At 40.2% G+C, this 15310-nt stretch overlaps 1 pseudogene; it reads right to left on the bottom strand.

Moving 5' to 3' along the window:
* Nucleotides 1-935: 935 nt before the first annotated feature.
* LOC132166972 (cyclic nucleotide-gated ion channel 1-like) lies at nucleotides 936-9799 on the bottom strand (annotated as a pseudogene).
* Nucleotides 9800-15310: the final 5511 nt, after the last annotated feature.

The following is a 15310-nucleotide window of genomic DNA, read 5'->3' as shown; positions in this document are numbered from 1 at the left end:
CTCTGTGAATACCTCAGTTGAAACAAGCATAAAGTTGTCAAAAGAAGGAGATGGTCGAGTTATTGAACCAACTCTTTACAAGAGTTTGGTTGGAAGTCTGAGGTACTTGACGATCACAAGGCCATATATTGTCTATGGAGTTGGACTAGTGAGTCGATACATGGAGACACCAATGGAGACTTATTGGTTAGCTGCAAAAAGGATCCTAAGGTACATCAAAGGCACTCTGAATCTTGGTTTATTCTATGCCTATGGTGATGAAGCAAAATTAGTTGGTTATTCAGATAGTGATTGGGGATGTGACCAAGATGAGAGGAAAAGTACTACTAGGTATGTGTTCTATCTTAGTTCTACAGCATTTTCTTGGACATCCAAGAAACAAGAAATCGTAGCCTAGTCTACCTGTGAGGCAGAGTATATGGCGGCTTCGTCTACTATTTGTGAAGCTATATGGCTAAGGAATCTCTTGAAAGAACTGGAACATCCACAAGAAGAACCGACTGTGATTTACGTGGATAACCAATCGGCTATAAAGTTAGCAAAGAATCCAGTGCAACATGGGAGGAGTAAACACATTGACACTAGGTTCCACTTTCTTAGAGACCATGTCAAGCGGAAGACAATAGAGCTCCAGTATTGTCACACCACTGAACAAGTAGCAGATATATTTACTAAGCCATTATCAGGTGCAATTTTCATGAGGCTAAGAGACATGCTTGGCATGAGGAGGTTTTGATTTGAGGGGGCGTGTTGGAAACTAAACAAATCAAAACGCAAGAGAGTTTTTTTTAAATTGTAGAAGGTATAAGTTCTTTTAATTAATAAGGGATTTTAGTTTTTCTAAACTCATGTGTTTATTTAATTCTCAACTGAAGTCTTAACTTAGAGATCAGTTTTTTGTTATTTAATACAATAAATATGGAGAAGTAAAAGCTTCATAAGTTAGTCTTTGAATACCTCTATTTATAGGAGTCGTAAGATGTATTTTTATACAAGTGAAATACGAAGAAGATTTCCTCCACTTTTCTCTAGTCTAATTTTGTTCTTTGTCTTTAGTAATAAGAGAGAGAGAGAGAGAGAGAGAGAGAGAGAGAAATAGAAAGGTAACTAGTTTGTAAACTAGTATTTTATCTTTTATGGGTAAGCAGATATAGCGCTTAATCATACTTCTAAGTTCAATGGGAAGATGAGATAGCAGATTTTGCACGTCAACATCTTTCTTTTCTTCCAGCATGTGTTGAATGATGGGCATGATCTCATCTTTTATAGTACTAGGGAGTTGGTTTCTAAATATCCATAGCTCTATTTCTCGTTCTTTAACTCTCATGTTTTTTATAATTTCTTCTAAACTTTCAGTTGCCAACTGTATATATGTCTGATACATGACAAGTTTAGATCATCAAATTCTATTGATAAATTACAACTCATCTTTAAATCTTTGATTGATAGAAAATGATAAATTTAGTCATTAATTAATCAATATTCTAATAACAAATGCATTTTGAGTAGTCCTTCTACATGCTAGTATAAAGAAATCATCAATAACACTCATACACATAATTATATAATCAAGCACCCTAAAGATTAAAAAGATGTTGAGCACCAACCTGCAAATTCCCAATAAAATGCAGAAACAGTAGTAAGCCAAAGATTGAAATACAAACTGCAAAGCAGTTTTTCCAGAAATATGTACTTGTTTGAAGGTTTTGACCGAAGGCACTGCAAATATTGAAGAAACTATCATGTATGAGATAGCATATATATATATATATATATATCAAAATAATGTAGTATTCTTTTGGATGAATGGTAATTAATTAAAACAAAAGTGGAAATTCACATCTCATACTATCGTAAAAAGAGTTTAGCATGTGCAAACCTCAAATTTCGTAGGCCCCACCAGAAACAATGTGAGAGCTTTCGCGGAAAATCTGTGGACTCTAACGTATGAGATTGAAGGGCTTCAAAGAATATTCCAAAATCAAAGAGAGTTGTTGATGTGAACCCCAAGTCACGTGAGCCTCAAGTTTAGTTCAATAAGGAGAGTATCTCCATATTAGGTTTTATTATTCTATAAGGAGATTATCTCCAAACGTGAGACTCATGTTTAGATTAATAAGGAGAGTATCTTCTTTTATTTTGTTTTCAATAAGGTCATAATAGTATTTACGATTCTTCCCTTGTAAGGTCAGAATCTAAATCCTAAAGTCCAAACCTAATACTAGGTCTCTTATGTAACGTTTTTCCTATTTAAAGGAGGTAGAAGGAATAAAGAGGCACGCTGAATATTATCAAACTACACACTTGTTGTGCTTTTGGAGGTCAAGGCTCCCTCGAAGTAGCCAAGCTTTTAGGTTCTTGTCTTTGTGCTAGTTGATTCTCATCAATTGGTATCAAAGCTAAGTTCCTCTCCCCACCTGAAACTATAAGAGGCCCGGTTTCCCTCGGAAGAAACCAGAGAGAATCAACATAGGCCGCTCTAGGAATAAAGGTTGGACCTACCAAGATTTTACTCTAGAATCTCGGCCAATGACGAGATCAGTGACGAAGAAAGTACAACAAACGACGATGGAAGGCAGAGTGGGAAATTTGGAGCAGTCGGTGCACGTAATATCGGAAGTCCAGCAAGAGATGATGGCCCGTTTGACGGAAATTTTGGAGAAGATATCTACGCAAGGAGGAACACAGCGTGAAGAAGAGGAGATTTCTCATGGGAAGAGACACGAGGACGAGGGAGAGAATTCTCGGGCAGAAACCAGAGAATGGAACCAGTCGTTCACCAACAGACACGTCAAGTTGGAGTTCCCACGCTTCAATGGGGGAGAAGACCCCACCGGATGGATCTGTAGAGCAGAGCAGTTTTTTAGATTCCAATGGACGTCAGAAGAGGAGAAAACACCCCTGGCTTCTTTCCACCTGGAAGGGGAAGCCCAATTGTGGTATCAAATCTTGTTGAGAGAGGGGCGGGAAGTATGTTGGGCTGAACTCACAGATGGATTGTGCGCTCGGTTTGGCCCCAACCAATTCTATGATCCATTTGGAGAATTGACGAAGTTACAGCAGCAGGGGAGTATCAAGGACTATCAAGCAAGCTTTGAGTCCCTTCTTTAAAAAATAGGGACCTTAACCTCGAGCCAACAAGTGAGTTGTTTTGTAAGCGGATTGAAGGAGCCTATCAAGGCAGACATCTTAGTAGGAAGGCCGCACACTCTCACTTCTACCATCGGCCTGGCTCATTTGTATGAAGCCCGATATCTAGCCCTTCGAAAAAAATACCATACCAGACACCCGACGAACCCCCCTGAACCAGCAAACCAGTGCAGGATAGCCAACCATGCAGGTCAAAAGATTGACGCCTGAGTAGCTTAAAGAGAGACATGAGAAGGGTCTTTGCTTCAAGTGCAATGACAAGTATGGACCAGGGCACCGTTGTAAAAGATTGTTCATGATTGAAGCATATAGAGGGGAAGGTGATGATGGAGATGGAGTAATGGAGGAGGAAGAAGAAGAGAATGAGGACCTTCCAAAAATTTCCCTGCATGCCATCACAGGAAGAGAAGCACCAGACACAATAAAGGTTTATGGCCAGATTGGGAGATCCATCTCTTTGGTTCTTATTGACTCAGGGAGCACTCACAATTTTGTGAGCTTAGCTCTCGCCGAGGTCTTGGGGTTAAGCCCGAAAAAGAGGGAGACTATGGAGGTGATCGTGGCATCAGGTGAAAAAATTACAAGTCCAGGGAAGTGCCACCCAATTGCAATGGAGTTGCAAGGGTGGAAATTTTAGATTGATTTTTTTGTTCTTCCCTTAAAAGGTTATGGGATTGTGTTGGGTGCCCAGTGGTTGCGAGTATTAGGGCCTATATGGTGGGATTTTGAAGAATTGAAGATGAAGTTTACCTGGGAATGAAAGCAAGTGACACTGCATGGAGTGCGGGCGGTAGAGAACCCAACTAGAGAATTACATTCCATCATCTCCACCAAGAGTGATGTGCAACTTGAAGATATAGAAAACACAGGGGAGGTAAAAACAGAGGAGATGGATGCAATCCTAGAAGCAAGCAAGGCAATTTTTGAGGAACCACGTGGGCTGCCTCTTCCACACAGCCATGACCATCGCATCCTTTTGCAGCCGGGGGCGGGTCCAGTAAGTGTTAAACCCTACTGCTACCCGTTTCATCAAAAAGCTGAAATTGAGAAGCAAGTCAAAGACATGTTGGAGCGGGGAATAATTCGACCCCCCAATAGCCCCTACTCATCTTCGGTACTCTTAGTAAAGAAGGGGGATGGCACTTGGAGAATGTGTGTCGATTATCGCGAGTTGAACAAAATAACGGTAAAAGATAAGTTTCCCATACCTGTTATAGATGAATTCCTAGACGAGTTGAATGGAGCCAAGTTCTTCACCAAATTGGATTTGCACTCCGGGTATCATCAAGTGAGGATGGACGTGGCCGACATTGAGAAGACTGCTTTCTGCACGCACCATGGGCACTATGAGTTCCTCGTCATGCCGTTCGGATTGACAAATGCGCCATCCACTTTCCAAGCACTCATGAACTAGGTGTTCTGAATTTATCTCCGTAAATTTGTATTGGTTTTTTTTTTTTATGACATATTGGTGTATAGTAGTACTTGGGAGTAACATCTACAACATGTCACCACTGTATTGGGAGTCTTGGAAAATCAGCAGTTATATGTCAAAAGGACCAAATGCCTATATGGTCAATATGAGGTTAAATACTTGGGCCACGTAATTTCATCCAAGGGAGTAGGAGTTGACCTCGACAAAGTAGAGGCCATGGAGAAGTGGCCGAAACTTGGGACTCTCAAGGCAATGCGGGGATTTTTGGGACTCACGGGATACTACCGACGATTTATCCAAGACTATGGGAAAATCGCGGGCCCTTTAACTCGCATGTTGAAGAAGAATAATTTTACATGGACAATCGGAGCAGAAAAAGCCTTTGAGGACCTCAAACGAGCTATGACCCAGGCACCCATCCTTACCTTACCGGATTTCTCTAAAGAATTCGTGGTGGAATGTGATGCCTCGGGGGTGGGCATTGGAGCCGTCCTTCTTCAAGAACGGCCGATTGCTTTTTTCAGTCAAGCGTTGCAGGGAACCTAATTATTATTATCCACCTACGAGAAGGAGATGTTGGCTCCCGTCGTGGCGGTTCAAAAGTGGCGGCCATATTTGCTGGGTAGACATTTTGTGGTAAGGTCGGATCAGCATAGTCTGAAATACTTATGGACCCAAAAAATCTCCACTACTGCTCAACAAAAGTGGTTATATAAGCTGATGGGGTTTGATTTTTCCATCGAGTACAAAAAGGGGAGAGAGAATGTGGTGGCTGATGCTTTATCAAGAAGAGGGGATATGCAGCTTCCAGGGGAGCTAGCTGCCATTTCAAGTCCGATTGCCAACTGGTTGGACGAAATCAAAGGGGACATAAAAGTTGATGCAAAGATGAAGGAGTTGGCGCAGAGAATCCAAGATGGAGAAGCCGTAAGCCCATGGAAGTATAAGGAAGGTATTCTGTTTTTTAAAGAACGAATTTATCTTTCGGAGTGATCGGCACTTATCTCCACAATTATAGAGCAAATACATGTGGGATTTCATGAAGGATACCAAAAGACCTTCCAGAGGATACGTGCGATTTTTTATTGGAAGGGAATGTGGCGACAAATAAAGGAGTTCATCAAGGAATGTGAAGTTTGTCAATGCCATAAGGTGCAGTGCCTTACACCCCAAGGATTGTTACAACCACTTCCGGTGCCGGAGAAAATTTGGGAGGATATTTCTATGGATTTCGTAGACAGGTTACCTAACTCAAGGGGCAAAACTACGATCTTTGTGGTTGTAGATTGTCTATCCAAGTATGCCCACTTTGTGGCTATTAGTCACCCCTACACAGCCATGAGTGTAGCTCAAGTTTTTTTCGAAAATAGTTTGAAACTCCATGGTATGCCTAAGTCGATTGTGTGCGATAGGGACCCGGCGTTCACTAGTCATTTTTGGAAGGAAGTGTTCCGATTATAGGGTACCAGTTTCAATTTTAGCTCCGCTTATCATCCACAAACGGATGGCCAAACTGAGGTTGTGAATCGCACCATGGAAATGTATTTGCGTTGTTTTACGAGCTCTCAAACCAAGGAGTGGGGCAAGTGGTTGGCTTGGGCTGAATACAGTTATAATACAAGCTGGCATTCTACCCTCAAAACAACCCCTTTTGCAGCAGTTTATGGGAGAGATCCACCCACCTTGCTTACTTATTTACCTGGAACGGCAAATGTAGAAGTGGTGGAAAGGGAGCTACGGACACATGATCAGGTGTTAAGGGAGCTAAGGGAGAACATGAAGTTGGCGCAGGAAAGAATGAAGAAAGTGTATGATGGTAAGCATCGGGAAGAAGAGTTTGAGGAGGGGGAATGGGTGTATCTTAAATTACACCCATATAAACAGGTATCCGTCCACCTACGCAGGAGTGCAAAGCTAGCAGCAAGGTTTTTTGGGCCCTTCAAAATCATCAAAAAAATAAACCCAATAGCTTATAAGCTGGAGTTGCCATTAGGAACTCGCATCCATCCTGTTTTCCACGTTAGTCTGCTTAAACGACATCTAGGGGGAGAACAAATTGCATTGCCACAACTGCCGGATGTCTTGGAAGATGATCGCATCATTCCGAAACCAAGAGCTATGTTGGAGAAGCGGATTCGGAACAAGAAGCCTGAGATTTTAATTCATTGGCAGGGATTATCACCGGCGGAAGCAACAAGGGAAGAGCAGGAATTCATTCAAGAGCAATTTCTAGAATTTTCCCTTGAGGACAAGGGAATTGTTAGGGAAGGGGAATGATGTGAACCCCAAGTCACGTGTGCCTCAAGTTTAGTTCAATAAGGAGAGTATCTCCATATTAGGTTTTATTATTCTATAAGGAGATTATCTCCAAACGTGAGACTCACGTTTAGATTAATAAGGAGAGTATCTTCTTTTATTTTGTTTTCAATAAGGTCATAATAGTATTTATGATTCTTCCCTTGTAAGGTCAGAATTTGAATACTAATTCCAGACCTAATACTAGGTCTCTTATGTAACGTTTTTCCTATTTAAATGAGGTAGAAGGAATAAAGAGGCACGCTGAATATTATCAAACTACACACTTGTTGTGCTTTTGGAGGTCAAGGCTCCCTCGAAGTAGCCAAGCTTTTAGGTTCTTGTCTTTGTGCTAGTTGATTCTCATCAGTTGTGTTTGGTGTTTGCACAGGACAATAATCATCTAAAAATGCATGATCGCTTGAAGGTTGATTGCAGCTAAAAGAACTTGGGGTACATCCAACATGCTTTTCACAAGCTTTGTGCCAACAAGCCATTTCTCGTTGGATAGAAAATAAGTACCAAAAAGCACCCAGTACCTAATTAAAGAACCAACAATTCTCTTAAAGATCAGTCAATTCTGCAGATATTCTACCAAAAAACTACAAAAGAACAAGATAATCTTACAGATATAACAATTTAAAGGTTACTTGAAACTGTCTCATCAGCAGTATGTGATCGATTGTCGAATAAAAATATAGTATCAAACATTTCTAAATAGAGCACAGGTCCTAGCTAGATACTTTCATTCACGTGTCAAGTTTAGACTGGAAATGGTAGTACTATATAATTAATCACACATGGATATAATTAAAGTAGCTAGGTGCACAAAGCATGCTTATGATTTTCCAAGGTCGATTCATTTTATACAGAAATCTAAGGAAACCTTGATAAACATACGACACTTATTGAAAGAAAACAAAAAATGAAATAAGCAATAAAAAAAATTTATGACGTAAAATGAACATGATATTGATAATCAAACTTACATCGCTGGCAAGAATATAGAGAAAGAAATTAAATGCAGCTTTAATCCAAACAAGTCTAGCAAGTTTGCTGGCAGACTTGGTAAGATTTATCCATGATATGTAGATTCGGAGAATTCTTGGTACATATTGGCAGAAAACAACGGCATTCAGGAACTTCCTTTTGTCCAAAAATCTTGAAAAATAATTGGAAATACAACCTGCACAGATTAAAACAGACTGTAAGATACATCCAGTTTATATGCAATATTCCCCCGAGCCATGGCTATATATGTGTAGGGAATTTTAATGAGATAGTGTTTCTTAATTACCTGTGGGAGGGGAAGAATAGCGAGAACAACAATTATGAAGTACCGGGAGAAGAAGTAGCGGTTTGCTATTTGCCCAGGATCTCTAACTATTATAATTCGTCCAAGCTTACGAGAGTCCTTGTCGATGTAAGGACAAATAAATTGTAAGATTATATTCAAAACATAAATGAAATCTGTGACAGATCTCAAAGTAATGGCTACGATCTTCAATCTTTTGTCTAACGAAACGCACTTGGCATCTCCATTGATGGTAGGAAGGTAAAAGAACAAAGGGTCTACTTATACTGCAATTACACATGACACTGCAAACATTATATTCCACCACTGAAGCAGCTGCCCCTCTGGGTCAAGAATTGTCTTTTTTGTTGCTCTCTTTTGTCCGGAGTCATCTCTATCAATTTTGGAAACTTGCCCCTCATTATCCTAATTCCTGAACACAACATATATAGTAAGCAAAAATCAGGTTAATCATATATTCTCATATGGACTTGTTCTTCCATCCTTCAATTGATCTAGTTGTTTAGAAGTTTTCTTCTTTCAATTATTTTTCATATTTTCAATGTATATGTTAGTAGTTGAGCCAAGGTATTTTTCTAACGGTTCAGTTTTAATTCCAAGTATTTCAAAAGAAAGAGAGAACAAGTAAAATTAAATTTGGACCGTTGAAAAAATACAACCAAATACAACCCATATGCTATAATTTTTTCACTATACCTTATAAGCCAAACCCTTTTTTTAGCAGTATAGTGCAATAAAAAAGGAGTGCTACTTTGGACATAGCTTTGACTACAAATCCTATTACAACTTAAATGTAATATTTATCATGTTAATTATTAATTAAATAATTAAATTTATTTCTCAAATTTTATTATTTAATTTTGAGATTAGAGTAACAACCACAGAGGCGAGGGCCAGCATTTTCCAAAGTACAAGTTAACCTAAAATGTTTACGTAGTCAAAGAAAAATTTTCCTTAACGGGCCAATATAAAAAAATGAACAAATAAATAAAAACTCTCTGCTCCCCTCCCTTTTTCTAACTCCCTCTAGCTCTCCTCTCCCCTAATTTGGGCTCTGATTTCCCCTAAATTTGTTTAGTTTTGTTGCCGAACGGGCACCAAATCTTTGGCCCCAAAATTAAAAAATCGTCACCTCAAACCCATTGCCAGCTCGGGCCTATATCCATGAGCATCACACCTCCCAACTATCGACGGCCACCAAAGATATTTTACTGATTATTTTTAGGATTCTAATCAATCAATAAAAGTTTATTTTTGACCAAGAAACTATGCATAATTCAGAGCATTCACATTAGTAGAGGAAACAAAAGCTAGCAACTTTTACTGAAAAAAAAAAAAAAAAAAAAAAGAAAGAAAAAGAACTAGCTGCTATAGTGGCCAGTAAATTTGTTGCAAGTTGTTAAATATTTATATACTCAATCATAAGAAAACTACTTAAAAAATAAAATGCATAAGAAAACTAATCCTATATATATATATATACCGTTGATAAAATCTACTACGGGTCTCACTCAAGCATCATGAGATTATCTTTCAACCAGTTTCTATTATCTCTCAACCATTATTTGAATGTGGACAACTCATGATATATCAACTACCTCCATTATCTCTAAACTAGCTCTTACTATTTATTAACCATGTGAAGGTGGAACATGGAGAGAGCAGTTACATAAAATCCAATAAAAAGAATTGATCAAATCATTCTCAAAAAGACCTGAGTTCATACTATATTTTGACTCTATATAAAAGTGATAACTTAAGCATCAGAGAGTCTCCGACTAAGGTCGGGACCATTTGATGCTCTTGTTATTTTGCAAGCAATCCATTGCCCGTCAAACCGTACCAAAAACTGCATATATATATATATATATATATATATATATGTTAGAATATATTCAGAATATATTTGATATTCACCTTAATTGCTGATTTGATATATTTTCCTTGTATATTCTTTGATATTATTTTGTAAGATTGTACATTAATTCCGTATTTGTATTCCTATTTTATCTGGCCATATTCAACTATAAATAGGCATCTTTGTATACAGTTCAATACACACAGAAATACAATATTCAGTTTATTCCTATATTCTCTAGTATTTTTTAGTTATCTTAACATTGTATCAAAGCCAAATTTTGGCCTTGTCTAGAGAAGTAGGAAGTTAGTCCGTTCAAAGGCTTTTTTGATCTTGTTTTGGTATAATTATTATACCAACAAGCTCAAAAAGGTCCGATATATCCTGTGAAGTTATCAGATCAACGTTTTGAAGTTCAACGCGCTCTCATGTGCCACCAGAAGTTTCTGTGTCACCATTCACGCGCCGCACAGTCAGCCGTTTTTCAAAAAATACCGCCAGAATCTAGATCGAAGGCTATCGATCTACTGGTCTATAGAAAGAATGCGCCACCAGGAGACCCCACGCGCCTCCACGCTCCGCCACAACTTTCTGTGGAATTTTTCACCGCCGCATGCGTTGTTACCGGCCACCACGCGCCACCCCTGTCAACCGGTTTCAGAAACGAATCCCAGATTCGTGATCAGAGGCTGCCGATCTGTCGAACCAGCTGGAGCACGCGCACCAAGGAGCCACCACGTGCAGCCACCTTGTAAGTTGTCTTGTTGAGCTCATCTTTTTACAATACAATCGGCCACACCAGATTATTTCTATTTTTTTGAGCTCACACACCTGCAGTACACTCAGCCACACTAGATTTCAGCCCTCTTTAACCAAGCCTATACTCCTTATTATACACTCAACCACACGAGATCCTAACCCTTAAAAACAAGCTCATATCCCCTAACATACACTCGACCACACCAGATTGATTCTCGCACTAGGCTCACAGAACCTATCCTACACCCAACCACACCGGATTATATTCCCCCCCCCCCGCCTAAAAAAAAAAAAAAAGGAAAATGGCCGTACCTACTACCACTCTCCCAAACACCAAAGATATTACCCAACCTATCCCTATTATTCTCGATGGCTCCAATTACCCGGCTTGGTCTCAAAATATGAGTAGGTGGCTCAAAGGACATTGTCTTTGGGAGTATGTTTTTGGTGAAGAACCTAAACCTCTTGCTGGAAAAGAGGAACCCGCTGCGGCTTTTTCTACCCGCCTCCGCACATGGAAAAATATCCATTACAGTATTATCTCTTGGTTCTGCAACACTTGTGTCGTCTCCATTAGCATGACATTTGGCAATCTTGATAATGCCAAAGATATATGGGATATGTTAGCTCAGCGCTATAGCACTACCGATCTTGCTCAGCGGTTTCAGATTGTGACCAAGCTTCATCGCATGCGCCAGGAACCAGGTCAGAGTATTACTGATTTTTATTTACAAATGACTTGTCTTTAGAATCAATTAGCACTGTGTGAGCCTAAATGGAGGAATAAGGTTGATGCCTCTGAGTACATCGCTTTTCGCGATAGCATGCGCCTAGCCGAGTTTCTTGCGGCAATTCAAGATGAGTTTGAGCATACTCGAGCTTCTCTTCTTCACCGTTCACTGCTGCCATCCTTGGAAAATGCTCTTAGTGAACTCGTTTCAGAAGAGACCCAATTCTCCACTATGAAGTTACACACCTCTGAGATGGTCATGGCCACTGCATCCCGTAATACGCGTGCCCCTAGTTCTATTCCTGCTGGGTCTTCCTCATGATCTAATCGGAATATCCAGTGCCATTATTGTCAGAAATTTGGCCACAGGTATAGTGAATGCAGAAAAATGCTTTATCGTGGGAATCATCGAGCTCCTAGTCATAAGGCTGCTACGGTCACTCATACTGATACATCAGATATGTCTTGCACCGATGTTGCACCCCAACCCAGTACCCTTTCTCCTGTAGAAATCGAAGCTCTCATTCATCAGGTTTTATCTAAGTCCAATCTTAATACCGCCATGTCCACCACACCAGGTAATTCCTCTTGGTATATTGACTCTGCTTGTTGTAATCACATGACACCGAATTCTTCCATATTTTCTTCAAAATCTGTGTTACCTAGACCTACCACCATTTACATTGCTAATGGTTCTCATCTTGATGTTAGTCACATCGGGTCTGTTTCTACTCATCAACTATCTATGTCTGATACATACTTGGTTCGTAATCTCTCGTTAAATCTTTTATCTGTTGGTCAACTATGTAAACTTGGCTTAGAACTACACTTTTCTAACCGAGGTTGTGATGTGCAGGATCCACAGACGGGACAGCTAATTGAGACCACCCGTAAGATTGGACGTCTGTTCGAGCTTTCATCACTCCATCTTCCTCCTGCTGTATCTGCTGCCACTCCATCTCAGTCTCCCTCTACCACCCTCAGTTTATAGCACTCTCATTTAGGGCATGCATCTATTTCTCCTATTCGTTCTTTAGCTACAAGTGGTCAGTTAGGATCTGTTGAGTTTGAGTCATTTGATTGTGTTGCATGTCAACTTGGAAAACAAAATGCTTTACCTTTTAATAATAGTGCCTCTATTTCTTCTGCTCCTTTTGATTTGGTGCATTCTGATGTATGGGGCCCTGCGCCTATTCCCACCATGGGTGGATCCCGCTATTTTGTAATATTTGTGGATGATTATTCTCGGTATACATGGCTTTATCTTTTACAAAATCGGTCTGAACTTCCACAGATTTACTCTGAATTTCAACGGATGGTTCAAACCCAATTTTCCCGAAACATCAAAATTTTTCGTTCTGATAATGCCATGGAATATCGTGAATCTACCTTCCTTGCTACCCTCAAACAAAATGGCACTCTTCCCCATCGCTCATGCCCAAATACATCTCAAGAAAATGGTCGTGCTGAACGGAAACACAGGCACATCTTAGACACTATTAGGGCTTTGCTCCTTTCTGCTTCTATCCCTGAACACTTTTGGGGAGAAGCCGCTCTTACCGCTGTTTATACAATTAATAGGGTCCTATCTCCCACTACCTTAAATAGGTCCCCCTATGAACTCCTGCATGGTTCTCCTCCTGATTACCAATCCCTTCGCATCTTTGGTTGTGTTTGTTTTGTGCTTCTTCCACCCCATGAACGAACAAAATTATAACCTCGTTCTCGCCTATGTTGTTTTCTTGGGTATGGCATTGAACATAAAGGATATCGTTGTTATGATCCTATTTCCAAACGGCTCTACATCTCACGACACGTCACTTTTTGGGAACATAGGTTCTTTAGTGATATGGAGTCTTTTCCTACTAGTCCCTCTAGTTCTTCCCCTATCTTCACTAATGTCTCGTTTGATTTGCTCCCCAACACTACTAATCTTGATGCAGGGATGACAAGCTCTCCAGACGACATTCCAACGGTCGACCCCAATGACTTTTCCCCGCCTGTTGATCCATCTACTCTTGAGCCAGTTCCCTCTGTCCCTCGTCGTTCTACTCGGGTAACATCTCTTCCTTCCCAACTTCATGATTATCACTGTTATTCTGCTTTTGCCACTCTACATGAACCTCACTCCTTCCGTGTGGCTCATACTAACCCTCTTTGCCAGAATGCTATGTCTGAAGAACTAAATGCACTTTCCAAAACCCATACTTGGGACTTAGTTGATTTACCTCCAGGAAAAACTGCGGTAGGGTGCAAGTGGGTATACAAGATTAAGACAAAATCTAATGGGTCTATTGAGTGATACAAGGCACGTCTTGTGGCAAAGGGGTTCAATCAGGAGTATGGTATTGATTATGAGGAGACTTTTGCGCCGGTGGCTCGCCTTACTTCTGTTCGATCCCTCCTTGCTGTGGCTTCTGTGCGTCATTGGGATCTTTTTCAAATGGATGTGAAAAATGCATTTCTCAATGGTGATCTTAGTGAAGAAGTTTATATGCAGCCTCCTCCTGGGTACGATCATCCGCCACACAAGGTTTGCCGACTTCACCGAGCGTTATATGGTCTGAAACAGGCCCCACGGGCTTGGTTTGCGAAATTCAGTTTCATTATTGCGCAAATTGGGTTTGTTTCTAGCCCCTATGACTCTGCGCTTTTTATCCGATGATCTGATGTTGGTCTTATTCTACTCTTACTATATGTTGATGATATGATAATTACTAGAGATGATACTGTCGGTATTCGTAACCTTCAACAATTCTTGAGTCAACAATTTGAGATGAAGGATTTGGGTTTTCTCAACTACTTTCTTGGCTTGGAAGTATCTTCTGATCCACATGGTTACTGAATCTCTCAAGCCAAATATGCCTTAGATCTTCTCTCACGAGCTGGCCTTAACAATTGCAAAATTGTTGATAGCCCTCTAGAGACAAATGTCAAACTTCGTGCCACTAATGGTGAACTACTTTCTAATGCCACTCTCTATCGACAGTTAGTTGGAAGTCTCATCTATCTTACTGTGACACGACCGGATCTTGCCTATGCAGTCCATCTTGTTAGTAAATTTATGACTGCGCCACGCTCAATTCATTATGCGGCTGTTCTTCGCATCCTTCGCTACGTGAAGGGCACTTTGTTTCATGGTTTGTATTTCTCTTCTCACTCATCATTAGACTTACATGTATATTCAGATGCTGATTGGGCAGGTGATCCCACTGATCGTCGTTCCACCACGGGTTATTGTTTCTTACTTGGTGATTCTCTCATCTCTTGGCGTAGCAAGAAACAATCTGTTGTTGCCCGCTCTAGCACTAAAGCTGAGTATCGTGCTCTTGCTGACACCACCTCTGAGCTCCTCTGGCTCCTACATGATATGCGTGTTTCTCAGACCTCCAGTTCTCCTATCTTTTGTGACAATCGAAGTGCGATTCAGATTACGCATAATGATGTATTTCATGAATGTACTAAACACATTGAGATCGACTGTCATTTTGTGCGCTATCATCTTTTGCAGGGGACTCTCCGTCTCTGTCCTATTGCTTCCACTGATCAGTTGGCTGATGTGTTCACCAAAGCACATCCACCTGTACGGTTTTCATGATCTTGTTTCCAAACTCAAGTTGGCATCTACATTAACACCTTGAGTTTGAGGGGGGATGTTAGAATATATTCAGAATATATTTGATATTCACCTTAATTGCTGATTTGATATATTTTCCCTGTATATTCTTTGATATTATTCTGTAATATTGTACATTAATTCCGTGATTG

The sequence above is a fragment of the Corylus avellana genome, chromosome ca1 (assembly GCF_901000735.1).
Source record: "Corylus avellana chromosome ca1, CavTom2PMs-1.0".
Lineage (NCBI taxonomy): Eukaryota > Viridiplantae > Streptophyta > Magnoliopsida > Fagales > Betulaceae > Corylus > Corylus avellana.
This window is presented reverse-complemented; position numbering and strand designations above follow the sequence as displayed.